The sequence below is a fragment of the Megascapheus bottae genome, unplaced genomic scaffold (assembly GCF_031878675.1).
Source record: "Megascapheus bottae isolate mThoBot1 unplaced genomic scaffold, mThoBot2.hap1 HAP1_SCAFFOLD_79, whole genome shotgun sequence".
In the NCBI taxonomy this organism is placed as follows: domain Eukaryota; kingdom Metazoa; phylum Chordata; class Mammalia; order Rodentia; family Geomyidae; genus Megascapheus; species Megascapheus bottae.
Window position 1 is genome coordinate 79,360 of NW_028327439.1, and position 13,425 is coordinate 92,784.

General features: G+C 39.1%; 1 long non-coding RNA gene and 1 pseudogene across 1 annotated transcript; one reads left to right on the forward strand and one right to left on the reverse strand.

Moving 5' to 3' along the window:
- The first annotated feature begins 1,729 nt into the window (after positions 1–1,729).
- Positions 1,730–4,642, forward strand: LOC150039827 (uncharacterized). The gene is made up of 3 exons (XR_016534202.1): positions 1,730–1,785; positions 2,578–2,634; positions 4,595–4,642. It is a non-coding gene; the product is annotated as an uncharacterized LOC150039827 (long non-coding RNA).
- A 2,506-nt stretch (positions 4,643–7,148) lies between these two features.
- Positions 7,149–7,615, reverse strand: LOC150039828 (destrin pseudogene; annotated as a pseudogene).
- Positions 7,616–13,425: the final 5,810 nt, after the last annotated feature.

Sequence of the window (13,425 nt, forward strand, 5' to 3'; positions counted from 1 at the left end):
CTCTTTAGCTTGGATAAAAATGATCCAACAGAATTTGGGACAGAAGAATTCAAGCAAAGGTCAGATATAGACATACAGATCAATGTGTATAAGTATATGTTAGGAAACATATTGATCATTTCTGGGAAATTTCCAAGTATTGTCAGTGTATCTTCTGTCTGTCATATTATACCTTTTTGATTTTGATGAATAAATGAGAAATGAGTTGCACAAAAGTGTTTTGCTATTGTAGGGAGCAGTGCATTAGGTTTACTAAGAGAGAAAAATTGTTTGACCATGCATAAAAGATTTCTTTTGAAATGATAAAATGTAACTCCCCTATACCAAATTAAATTCCTTTGTTCATTTAGCTAAATATGTAAAAGTTTTGATTTCTACAAATTTGTTAGTCTTAGATTAACTTACTACACTGAGTGAAAACGTAAAACTATGATTGCACATGGTATTTGATTATCTATAATTTAATTCTCTTTAGCTTGGATAAAAATGACCCACCAGATCTTGGGATGGAAGAATTCAAGCAAAGGTCAGATATCTACAAGTAGATAAACATACATAAATATAAATGTTATGAAACAGATTGATCATTTCTGGGTAGTTTCCAAATATTGTCAGTGTACCTTCTGTCTGTCAGATTGCCCCTTTTCCATTTTGATGAGTAAATGAGAAATGAGTTGCACAAAAGTGTTTTGCTATTGTAGGGAGCAGTGAAGGGAAACGCCTAAAACCCCCCACATTGGCAGTGTATGAGATCCTACTACAACTGGATGTGTTCCTTTGGTCTGATGGCAAAGACACAGAACCCTATGCATTTATTTCCTGCCATAACAATTTCTTCACAGGTGAAGAAATACAAGTGTCAGATCGAAGTGGCTACATGTTTGTTCGGTCCTTTCCATATTCTGTTGGCTATGTCCAGTTCTTTGATGGTTATAGACTTTCTGTAGGCCTAGACCTTAAATTATACATATTATTTTCATTGTGCATTAATGCCAACTTTTCAAAACTGTGGTTGTAAGGTTTGTGACAGTGTGAGTACTTTATGGACACCATTTCGATTGGATAGACAGATGGCTCCACAGCATTATGTCAAGCTCCTTACTGCTCACATCTGTGAATACAGGGTTTGTGAATAAATTTATGTTTACAATGAAAGAGGTAGGAGACAGAGAGAGATAGATCAATCATGTCCACATGTGTGTGGCAGAGTGGCAATATTCGGATACTATGGCTTCAAGTCAGGGCTCCAGGAATATTTTACTTTCTTGTTTATCACTGTATCTCTTCTTCCTCATTCACACATGCAATGCATTTTGCTCATTCAGTGGAGATGGACTTCTGCCAGAAGGAATACTCTGGAAGGCTTCATATTGCTATCCTCTGCTCTTCACCCCACTGTAGACAGAATCACACCTGTGAACCCAAGTCTACACATCCATCTACCATTCTGGTGAAATCCTAAGGGGAAGTGTCATTGAACAGGCAAGCCTAGGTAGGAGGGATCACCATGCCATCACCATAGGAGTTGCAAGGACAGGGCTCTGAGTTCAGAGTTCAGTACTGGAGAGAAGTTTTGGCAGAGACAGAGGAGATAGAGGCATAGTACATTTGACAGAGCATCTGTGTAGCATGCACAAGCTATAGTTTTCTAACCTAATATTGTTATAAATACAACATTCCTTCCCACATTGTCCTACTTAGTTTTTATATGTTTCAATTTGTCCACAGCAAAGACAGCAACTTAACCACTGTTGTTGTTCATTCAAACAAAGACATCAGTACTGCGTGAGTTAATTTTTTTTATTTTGGGGATCATGTATAGAGTGTTTACACTTATTTTCCCCAGATAGTAGGTGAATTTCTTCTCACACATTGATACACCTGTTTATGTTTTCATCCCATTTCCCTTCCCCTAGACCTTTCCAATCAACTTGCTTTATCCCCTCCCTCTCCTATTTCAAATAAACATATGTAATATTCCAGGTAACTTTTCAGATACAATAACAATATGAGATTAACAATTAAGGGGGAAAAGGAAAAGAGAAATAACATACTACATTAAGAACAACAATCACACAAGTTAAAGCTCTTGTTTCTGTATTCTAGAGTTTTTTTTCATTTACTGTAAGTTGATTCATTTTTCATCTAATTGATAAATCGTTTTGGAAAATGATGGCTTTTCAGAGCACACAGGACTGCCTGTTCATATCACACAAAATCATGACATGTTTTCAAACTAAGTAGAAAATGATAGAGCAGATCAAAAGACAGTGGTTCTCGGTGTGCTGTGAAGACAAATACTAGCACCCAAAACCCTTAGATTAGCATTTCTCATTATAGGCCCAAATTGTCACCATACCATGAGCAAAGGAGTAGCAAGGACAGGGCTCTGGGGTGAGATCTCAGTAGTGGCAGGAGTGGCAGGGACAAAAATGGTAGAGATGAAGCTCTGTTGGCAGCATTTTTGTGTTGCATTCACAAGACCTTAGTTTCCTAACTTAGTGTTCTGGAAAAAAATGCATGATTAATTCCCACATTTTCCCAGTTAATTATCGGGTGTTTTTAATATGTCCACAGTGAGGATAGTGGCTTAAGAGCTGTTATAGTTCATTCCAATGAAGACATCAGTAGTTGGTGAGTTGATTTTTTTTGTCATGTAAGTGATAACTCGTTTTGCCCAATGATATCTTCAGGGTACAAAAGCACTGCTTATCAATATTGAATGTAATCATGATGTGTTTTGAAACTCAATAGAAATGATAGAACCTGTCCAAAGACACTCGCTCATGGTGTGCTATGAAGGCAACGACTAGCGCCCAAATGCTTAGATTATCACGGTGCCTGTCAGCTACTCCGAATGTAGCAAGGGACCTGGGAATCCTTTGCTGAAACCAAAAAGTAGGCCTAGCACCAGTAGCTAAGAGGTGATCCTTCCTTCTTTTGAATGCTTAAACCCTGAAAGGCCCACATTCATACTGAGGGGGAGCCTTACTTCTAGACTGCTTTTTCTTATTCCTATCTGAAGAGCAGGAGCAGCAGCAGGGAATATTAGATGATAATTAGATGATATGTAAGTCTTGAGTTCTTCTGAAGTGAGTTGAACGTGAACAAGAAGTCATTATCTACTAGAGTAGGTAGATTTGTTGGGTTATGGTATACTTTTCTTTCTCCCTCTCTCTCACTTTTTATTTTTTATTTTGGTAATTCATTGGCTTGAACTGGGTGCTGTCCCTATTAGTGCTCTACCGCTTGTGCCACAGCGCCACCTTGAGTTTTCCGGTGGTAAATTGGACAAAAGAGTCATGGATTTTCATGGCTGGGTTGGCTTTGAACCATGGTGCTCAGATCTCAGCCCCTGAGAGATTTGTGGATCACTTTCTTTTCTAATACCATTGAAGCGTTGGAAAAAGACTCAGTCATGACAATATGCTTCAAGTACATTGTTAACATTAGTAACATATTCCTCTAAAAAACATGACGTTTCCAACTTGTGAGTCTGTAATTGATTGGACCAAAGGAGCAGATCCTATGTGCAGAAAAGTAAAAGAAACAAAAATAGAGGCTACTGAGTCTGCACAGAGCTGCATGTATAAGATCAAGATCATGCATGCATCCCTGATAGTTCAGAGCCCTGTCATTGTGAAATTAGTGTCTACAATGGCACTGTGTCTTGCTCTGCCACCATGCAAGACTTGTTCTTATCCAAGTCTGTTACACACTGAAAAGGCTCAACCTTGTGCCACACAAAATATTAGAGCAAGGTAGATATTTATAATGATGGCAATAAAAAGTTGGCACAAGGAGTGGAGAACCTGGAACTTAACTAGGAAGAAAGAGGAAATTTGGACTGAGAAAACAGAGGGCCATTAGGGAGAAAACACAAAAAGCTAAGAGCACTGCTTTCACTTAGTTGTAAGTCATGAACATAAAGATTTTGTTCTATCTAATTGTCTCAGATTAAATTTTTCCCTTCCCCTAATACTCACACTTATTTGCATGGAAAAGTGTTTGATAAGTTTCAAAGTGATGGATTGACATGGGAATAAATGTTCAATAGAGGGACTACACAAAAGTTCCTTGCTCCAAGTCACTCTGATGATTTCCCCAGCATGTGAATGAAGGACACTGAAGTTTTCAGATCAGAAATGAGTCTGTAGCTACTTTTTCTCATCTAACTGTAGTTACTTGGAAAAACTGGAGGTTTTGATTAGATGTGAGGAAAGTCATGGATAGTCGATGAGCCCGCCTTCCCCTTAGTGATTTGAGGCCAAATTTCTTTGCTGGCTTGGTGAGTAATGTGGTTGTTTTCTCTTTTGGAGATGACCTTGCACCTGTCCTCCTTAATGACACACTGAAGTAGAAACATACTCACTCCCAGAATGCCAGTCATGCTAACTGTCATTTTTGTGTCATCAAGTGTATTTCTTCATGGTCTGAAACTGTAAGGTTGCATTTATTTCAAATCAACGTGAGAAGAGAACCAGTTATAGGGAAAACAGTGCATGAATGTAGGACCTGCATCAGAATTTGACCCAGAATTTGAACTCTTCCGTATTCATGTGATATGTGACCATAGGAGTTTTTGTTACTTTAGCACAACTGCACATGATCCTTGTCCAGCACCTGATGATGGCAATGTGACGGAAAGGTAAGATATAAACCAAGACAAGTGTAGAGGTGGAAGTTTATGTTCATATTATATATATATATATGTACAGACACATGTACTCATAAGTATGCACATACACATGGCTGGAGCTGAGCACTTGGACACAAAGAAACACCAACACCATGAAAGGACTGGTGGCAGGCGTGATGCAGCGCATGGCAGAAAGTAAAGATCCTGTGCGGGAACACCAGTGCTGCTAGGAAAATGAAAGAAGCATACATCAGGAAGGGTCAGCCTGTCACACATGCCTCTCACATGGCTGTGTGGTGAGTGGAAGTTGGATGTGATCTCATTTAGAAGCCTGCTTGGGAAGGCACTTATCTCAAGCCGTATCATTTTTATTCTAATTAAATGGTGACCGAATTCACTTATCTTCTGATTTTAGCTACTAATATGTATGGTGTCATATGAAGTAGCAATATGACATGAGCAGTGAAAATCGATTGGTTCATATGTAATCAGGTTTTTGACTGAAAATTTATGCTAAAGAAAGAATCCTTTGTGGAGCAAAGTCGAGGATCACACATAAGCTCTTCTTTAACCAGTCCTAGGTCATCTTGTGAGCCTGTCTGCCTAATTCCACATTATGGTGAGATTTTTATGAATATGATGATGACATTTTATCATCAGAGTCATGTAGTTTGGTTTCTCTTCAGATTGTATAAATCTTTCACTTTTTAATAAAGATACTTTTATAATACTATTTTCTGAGGTCCTCATTGCTAGCCTATAAAGTCCTATTGTAGTAAAAATAAGAAGTTCAACAATACATCTTTCGGCATTTTGCTGCTGTTGTTAATCCATGGTCTCAAGGTACTCTGAGCTCTCCTGGAATGATCTTTCTTCTCCTGCGTTCAGTGTGCATTGATTACAGGCATGCAGAACTATAACCAGGTTGAAATCTTCTGTCTTCACAGGCCTGATATGATCAATTAGAATCATTTTCTAGAACAGATGACATGGTAGATTGCTACGTGTAAAGTTTAGAAGATCAGCTTGCTAGTTAAACATTAATTATAACTAACTTGACCCAAACTGACATGGTTTCTTTTGCATTCCTTTTTATTCTTTAGCAAAACTGAAGTAGAAACCGAAAGAGTACCTACAAGTGGATTACCATTTAAAATGTAAGATAGAAAGTTCAGTGTGTGTGTGTGTGTGTGTGTGTGTGTGTGTGTGTGTGTGTGTGTATGTGTGTGTGTGTGTATGTGTGTGAGTCTGTGTATAAAGAAGCAAACATGGAGATCACTGCATTGGCATCCAAGTATCCATAGATTTCTTTCAACACTGTTCTTAAAGTCTTCTCACAATTAAGATTTTTTTAAAGAATTATTCTTTATTTTTCAAAGAATTTTATTTTGAAAAGGTATACAGACTTGTTTATTTGCCTCATATTCAGAACAAAAAGAGCAAGGGCCCCACCCACTGATGCTGGCTGAGATGGAAGTGTAGCATTCCTGCCATTCTTACTGGCCCACAGCAATGGGAGAAAAGCCTGCTGTCAGGAGCAATAGCTCCTTAGTGTTCTGAGGCATAGGCTTTCTCATGTTTTCTGGGGTTCTGTGTCTTCACACTTGGTTATTTTTAAATTAGCTGCACTGCTCCAGAAGCAATCAGAGGAACAATACTGGATCAAGTGTTGGGAGTCCTCATTCAATCCATCTGCTCATCTGATTCGGGTTCTACCAAACTATTTTATTGCTGTTCTTTTACTCTCAGAAACACATATGAGTCTGGATCTAGTTTGGTAACTACCCTCTAGAGGTCCACCTTCTGTAAGTTGGGAGGCATGTGCTTTAAGGTGACATTTTTAAGATAAGTGTCCTTGTGAGCCATGTGCCCTTTGGTGAAGGGAAATTCCTCTGGAGAAAGGCTGCAAGGTTCCCCTTCAGGATCCTGTCTTCTCCTTCTCTAGAATGTAAGGGAAAAACTTCTCTATCATTGTGAGTCAATACTGCAAGCAGCTGCTAAGGACATAACGGATTCTCTCCATCTCCATTTGACGTATACTAACCTTCAGATCTTCCTTTTTGGCTCTTTGAGATTTTCTTCCATGTGATCCAGCTGTTCTGTGACGCATTCTACAATTTCACACTTGCTTTCCAGAAGTTCAGGAGCAAATTTTGCATCCTCCAGGCCTGCTCCAGCCTTTCAATGAGCTCTGCAAGAGTTAGGACCACCTCCTCACTGAGTCTTGCCCTATGAAATCCAGTTCCTCTGTCATCTTCTCTGAAACCAGGAACCTCACCTCCCGCCATCCAACTCCCGCACTCCTGCACCAAGATTTTGTTTTTAACTTTAGACTCTAGATATATTTATGGCTATTTTCCCCACATATTTATATATCTTAGTTTACTCTAGAAGATGACAAGACAGCTTCCCCCCAGCAAAACCCTGTGCTAGGTAAATTTGCTTTACTTAGGTAGCAAGAGGATAACATTAAACATGGAAGCTTTAATTTGTGGCACTGAATGATGGTCTAAACAGGGCACCCTTCAGAAGGCACAATTAATGACCCACCTAGCTTTTCAGCAATACAAGCATGTTGAGGTCTTCCAGCCCATTTGCTTGACATTCATGCTTTATGCCTTGAAGCTTCTTTGTAATGGCATGGAGTTCACACAGATCATTTGACTTTTTTTCTCCCACAAAAATATCAACTCTTTTAGAATTTGTGGTTTCAAAGCTTGCATCATACAAAGCATAGTGACAACCTGTTTCAAGAAGCACTCCCCCAAAATGCTTGAAAGGATCAGTTATGATAACACCAACATCTCCATCCAAAATTACTTTGCCTTCTTCAACAATGATGTAAGTTTTGTCTGCAATGAGACAAAAAAGGACAACCTTCTTCCTTTTCTTGCTTTATTCTGGTGTGGAGAATTTTTAAACTTCCATGTCTTAGAAAATGTGACACACTTCAGCAACTTGCACTCTAGAGGCCATCTTGGTTGGGGTGGTCACAGGGACTGGAAGGGCTGGGAAGGGAGACGGCCAGTGTCTAGACTTCACAGCATTTTCCTCACTGAAGCAGGACAGACTATTCCTCTGTCTTTGGTTTGAGATAGGATATGTGTAGCAAGTCATTTAAGTGTCTAGCATGGGCAAGTTCTTGGGTCCAATCCCCATTACAATGCAAGAGAAAGACAATTGGACAAAGGGAAGACATAAAGGATGAAGACACAGAAGAAAAAGAGTAGGGGGAGAAAGTGGCAGGAAGAGGAGAAGAAGGAAGAAGGGGGAGGAGGGAAGGGGGGAGTGATTTTCTTATTGAGGGAATCATCATTCCTTCATTTGTCACTTAGATACTTCATGTGGACTCTCTCAGGGAGATTAAAGTTCTCTTAAGTTTTACAAAGCAGTAGTGATTTAATTATTTTATTTGGAGGTAATAGGATGTAGGAGGCTCCACTGTTTTCTGAAGACTCTTTAGCAGAAAACAATGAAACTAAAATCCTAGAAGTATTCATTATCCTGCCAGAGTGCTTCTGCTATGGTGCTTCTACCAAGTGAAGTGAGGGCCACAATTCTAATCCCAAGGATCGAGCTCCTGCCTCAGGACTATGGTTTCTGAATCCCATCTGAGACAGAAGCTTCAAGATGATGCTGAAGAATGGATGAGATGAAGGAATCAGCAAACTGGGTGGATTGAGGGCATTTACACCTCCAAACTGCAGCTGATTGAAAAGACAAATCAATGTTGTCACTGACATTTGATTTGATTGTGAATGCCACAGCTCAAGTCTTGAGTCATCTCACTTTACAGTTAATATATTTCATTAAAAAATTGTCAAGTATCACTGGGTGCCATTGGCTGACCCCTGCAATCCTAGCTATTCAGGAGGCTGAGATTTGAGGACTGCAGTTCAAAGTCACCAAAGCACAAAACTCCAGGAGACTCTAATTAATCATCAGAAAACTGGAAGTGCAGCTATGGCTCCAGGAGCATAGCACAAGCTTTGAGCTGAAGACTTCTGGGAGAGCAGCCAAGCCCTGAGTATAAGACTCTGGACCAATGCCCACCGCATTCTCCCCAAAAATCAAGTATCAAGCCAGGTGAAGGAAAAAGAAAGAAAGAAAAAAGACAGACAGAGAGAGACAGATAGAGACAGACAGAGAGACAGAGACAGAGAGATGGGGAAAGGGAGGGAAGAAGGAAGGATGGAAGGAAGGGAGTGAAACTAAGAAAGAAAGGAAATAAAAGAAAAAAATAAACAACTGGTCTGAGTGGGTGGTCTACTATTAGATTGCCTATCTAGCACACAGGAAACCCCAGGTTTGATTCCTAGGTACTACATGCACATAGAAAAACTCAGAAGTGCTGCTATAGTGGTAGGTTGTGGTAGAGTGATAGATTGCAACAGCTCAAGGACAGTGCCCACACCCTGAGTTCAAGACCCAGGACTAGAAGGACAAAACCAACTAAACAAAGCAAAACAGCCGAAAAACTCAATGTTTAGTGTTTCATCTCTGTGAAGACATATCAAGACTTTATAGGGCTGTGAGAGAAGCTCCATCAGGAATGATGAAGGAACTTGTGAAGGCCTGGGGCACCCACCTAACATAGGGACAACACTACCTGAGAGGGAAGAGCACTTGTAGGATTCTTAGCTTCACTGAACTTTCTGAAGTCACCTCTGCTTCTTGCCTACCACTACCTCATGCTGTTCCAAATGCGATTGTCTTTATGTAGCCACCCCAAGAAGAGTCTTATATCTAAACAAATGATAAATTCCAGGAGACAGGAGACTCACCTAAGAATTCTCCATGTGTGTGTTTTTATACATATATATATATATATATATATATATATATATATTGGCACTGCTTTGCTGAAATTATGGAATCATGTATACTATGTACCTCATGAATACTATACACCTGGGACTTTTTACCTCAGTCAAGGTAGACGACACAGATTCTGGGCAATGGTGTCTCATGCCTGTAATGGTCAGTACTGTTGAGATCTCATGAAGACCATGGTTCAAAGACAGCATAGGCAGGAAATGTATGAGATTGTGATTTCCATTTAACTTGCAAAAAGCTGAAAGTATGGTTCAAGTGGTAGAGTACCAGAATTGATTGAGAAACCTAAGGAAGAGCAACCAATCCCTAAGCTGAAGCCCTAGTAGTTCCAGCACAAAAATATCCCCAAAAGAAGTTCACCTCCTTAGCAAAGACAAGTACAGGTTGATGTGAAAGGATGGAAAAAGGTATTCCCAGAATGGAGCTGAAAAGGAAGAAAATGAAAATGTATTTCTATGTAACAAAGAAAACTTGAAAATAATACAAGATGAAAGTGTCTTCATGTGGCTAAAGATACTGCAATGATTAGCAACAAAAAGGCAGCTAAGCCTCAATGCACCCAATTTCACACAACAGACACCGCTGCACATAAATGAGGAGATGGATGACAACCATGTTCGATCCTCTCCATAGAATCCACAACCGATTCAACCGATGACATATAGCCAATGGAAGCACATATCTGCCTAATATTCCACTCAACAGTCACAGAATAAGTATCATCCCAGCACTCCCCAAGCTTTCTCCAAGGAAATAACATTTACAGCACAAAGGCAGAATTGTTCTTTTCCTTCTCTATTACAATGTAACTATACGAACGGTTTTCTTTGTAGAGTATAAAGGAAGTCTTAATAGATACACATAAGAAATGATTGGGGGAGCTCTGTTTAGTCTTTTGAAGAAATGCCATACTGCTTTCCATAGTGGTTGAAGGAATTTGAACTCCCACCAACAGTGGAGTAATGTGATTCCTCCTGTCCACATCCTCTCCAGCATCTGTTGTTATTAGATTTCTCAATCACGGCCATTCTAACTGGAGTGAGGTGGAACTTTAGAGTTGTTTTGATTTGCATTTCTTTTATGGCCAGAGATGTCGAGCATTTCTTCATGTGTCCATAGGCCATTCATATTTCTTCTTCAGAGAAGACTCTTAAGTCTTTGGTTTGTCTGTTTACTAGATGGTTGTTTCTTTGCAGATTAGTTTTGAAATGATTCATTTTTTTTGAGCTGTTGATACATTTTAGATATGAGGCCTTTGTCTGTTGTATGGTTAGTGAAGATCTTCTCCCACTCTGTAGGTTGTCTAGTTAATTTTCTAGCTATGTCCTTTGCCATACAAAACCTCTGCAGTTTAACGCAGTCCTACTTATCTAGACATAGAACTCCCCTATGATCCAGCAATTCCACTACTTGGCATCTACCCAACCGTCCAGAAACAAGGACATAGTAAAGCCACTAGCACAGCGATGTTCATTGCAGCACTAGTTACCATAGCAAAGAATGGAACCAACCCAGATGCCCCTCAGTTGATGAGTGGATCAACAAGATGTGGTATTTATACACAATGGAATTCTATGCTGCTGTCAGGAAGAACAACATCGCCCCATTTGGAAGGAAATGGAAACACTTAGAAAAAAATCATATTAAGTGAAGTAAGTCAGACTCAAAGGAACATAGGCTCTATGGTGTCCCTCATTTGTCATAATCAGTAGAAACCTTGAGCTCCCCTAGCAGAGATATACAATAGAACAAAACCTAGATATATAAGTCCATGTCGTATGACGCTAAATGAAAGGACCTCCAGGATATAGAAACAAAAGCCATATAATGAGTGATTGTTGTCCTTAATGTACTGTTATCTCTCATCTCTTTTGCTGTACCTTGGTTATCTCATATTGTTACAGTATTTCACCTTATCTGATATATTGTATATAGGTATATTTGGTTATTTGAAAACAGATAGGGAAGGGGGAAAAACAAGATAATATTCCAGGGGGAGGGGAGGGAAATGGGGACCAAGACATGAGAAAGGGTATCAATGTATGTGAAGTGATGCACCTTCAATCTGGTGAATATAATGTAACCCTTCTATTAATTACAAAAAATATATGGGAAAAAAGAAATGATTGTATTACTGCATGCTATCATCCCATGATGGAATTCCAGTAGAAATAGACAGCTAGATAAACTACAGAATATATTGAAATACATAGAAGTAGAACAAAACATTTTTGAACGGTTGCTTGATGGTTATTGGAGAAATATGGGGGGATATGTAATCAAGTCTAGAAGATACCTGACAATGTTCTTTGTTTTCATCCTGTAGCGATATCTTGTCTGATACCACAACAAAACGTGATGAACTTAACAACAATGAAGGGTATGTTCTGAACATATATGCACCACTCACCTAGGTACACTTATAGATATTAACATGAATGTAGGTACAGACACACATGAAAGTATAGTCAAAGAAAGGAAAGTGATTTAGATTAGAGAACTTTCTTGGAAGTATTGATGACAATACAGGATTTTTGATATTTTTCTAAGATGCATTGGATGTAATATCTGCAGCTACCTTTCTAAAACCTTAGCTGTCTTAAGAATAAATATCAAGAATTCTTCTTATTCCTAATCTATTGTGGTGGCCAAAGCCAATTCAGTGTTTTGATGGAAGCCCCAGCAGGGTAAGAAACTACTCTGCAGGTGCTCCATTATCTCCAGCTAGAGGATACAACACCAGCATTGATCCTCCTCCTCCTACACCACCACCTCCTCCTCCTCCTCCTCCTCCTCCTCCTCCTCCTCCTCTTCCTCCTTCTTCTTCCTCTTTCTCTCTCTCTCTTTCCCTCCCACCCTCCCTCCCCCCTCTCTCTCTCCCTCCTCCCTCCCCCCTCTCTCTCTCCTTCCCTCCCTCCCTCCCTCCCTCCCCCCTCTCTCTCTCAAAATGAGAAAAGACTAGTACTTAGGGAAGTTTTAATTTGAAATATGTTTTCCTATAATGGCCCACCTCCAAGGTGTATTTCAAGCCTTAAACAAAATTCTGCCCAACTACATGTCAGATGTGTATATCAAGAGATGATGATGAAGACAGGAGAATCTTTTTGGGCCTGTGTTTATCCCGATGTATCTCATTTCATTGCTCTGGGAATTGGGTTGGCCAATATATAATGACTTGACTAGGTTTCCAGTTGTTCATGGAGAACTGACAGCTGAGGACAGGCCCCTCATATTGTATGTGCTTTATTTAGTGGATGTAAAGTCTTTTACCATCAAGTCAGGGTTAGAATTTTATGTGAAAGGTAAATATTACACTAAAGATTCAAAACTTGGTGTATGGTATATGTATGTTTGTTTCCTCATATATTCTGGATGTGAAGGTGAAAAACTCATGAAACATAAATGTAAATATTTTAGTTGTTTATTAAAAGCATTTCATTATAAAACTGGTGTAGAATATCCCTTTAAATTGATATTATACAGGACTTTGGTTTTGGTTAATCTTGTACAATGCATGTACTTTTGTTTGGATTTGCACCAAAGTTTTGGTTCCTAAGACCAACAGATTACTATTTTCCTAAAAAGGTAAAAAAGCCATATGAAGAGAGACAAAATGTGACTGATTTTATTTTTATTCACATTTTACAGCAACCACATGCAGAAAATTGCAAATAAAATTCTACTGTCTCTATCATTCAGGTGGGTAAGACTGTAGAAATACAAGCAATGAAGTATGTATATAAAATATAACATCAATATTTGAAGTGAAAAGAATCTAAGAAAGTCAAAACTGAGCAACAAGAGTTTCTACTGTTAAGATGTTGAAAAATAACCCGTGTGTGCCTTCATACTATAATCCAATTGATCTTGGAAAATTGTCTTAAGCTGGTCTTATAACTCAGAAAAAAAATGGCATTTAAGCAAGTCAATGTAATGACATATGGCTATGT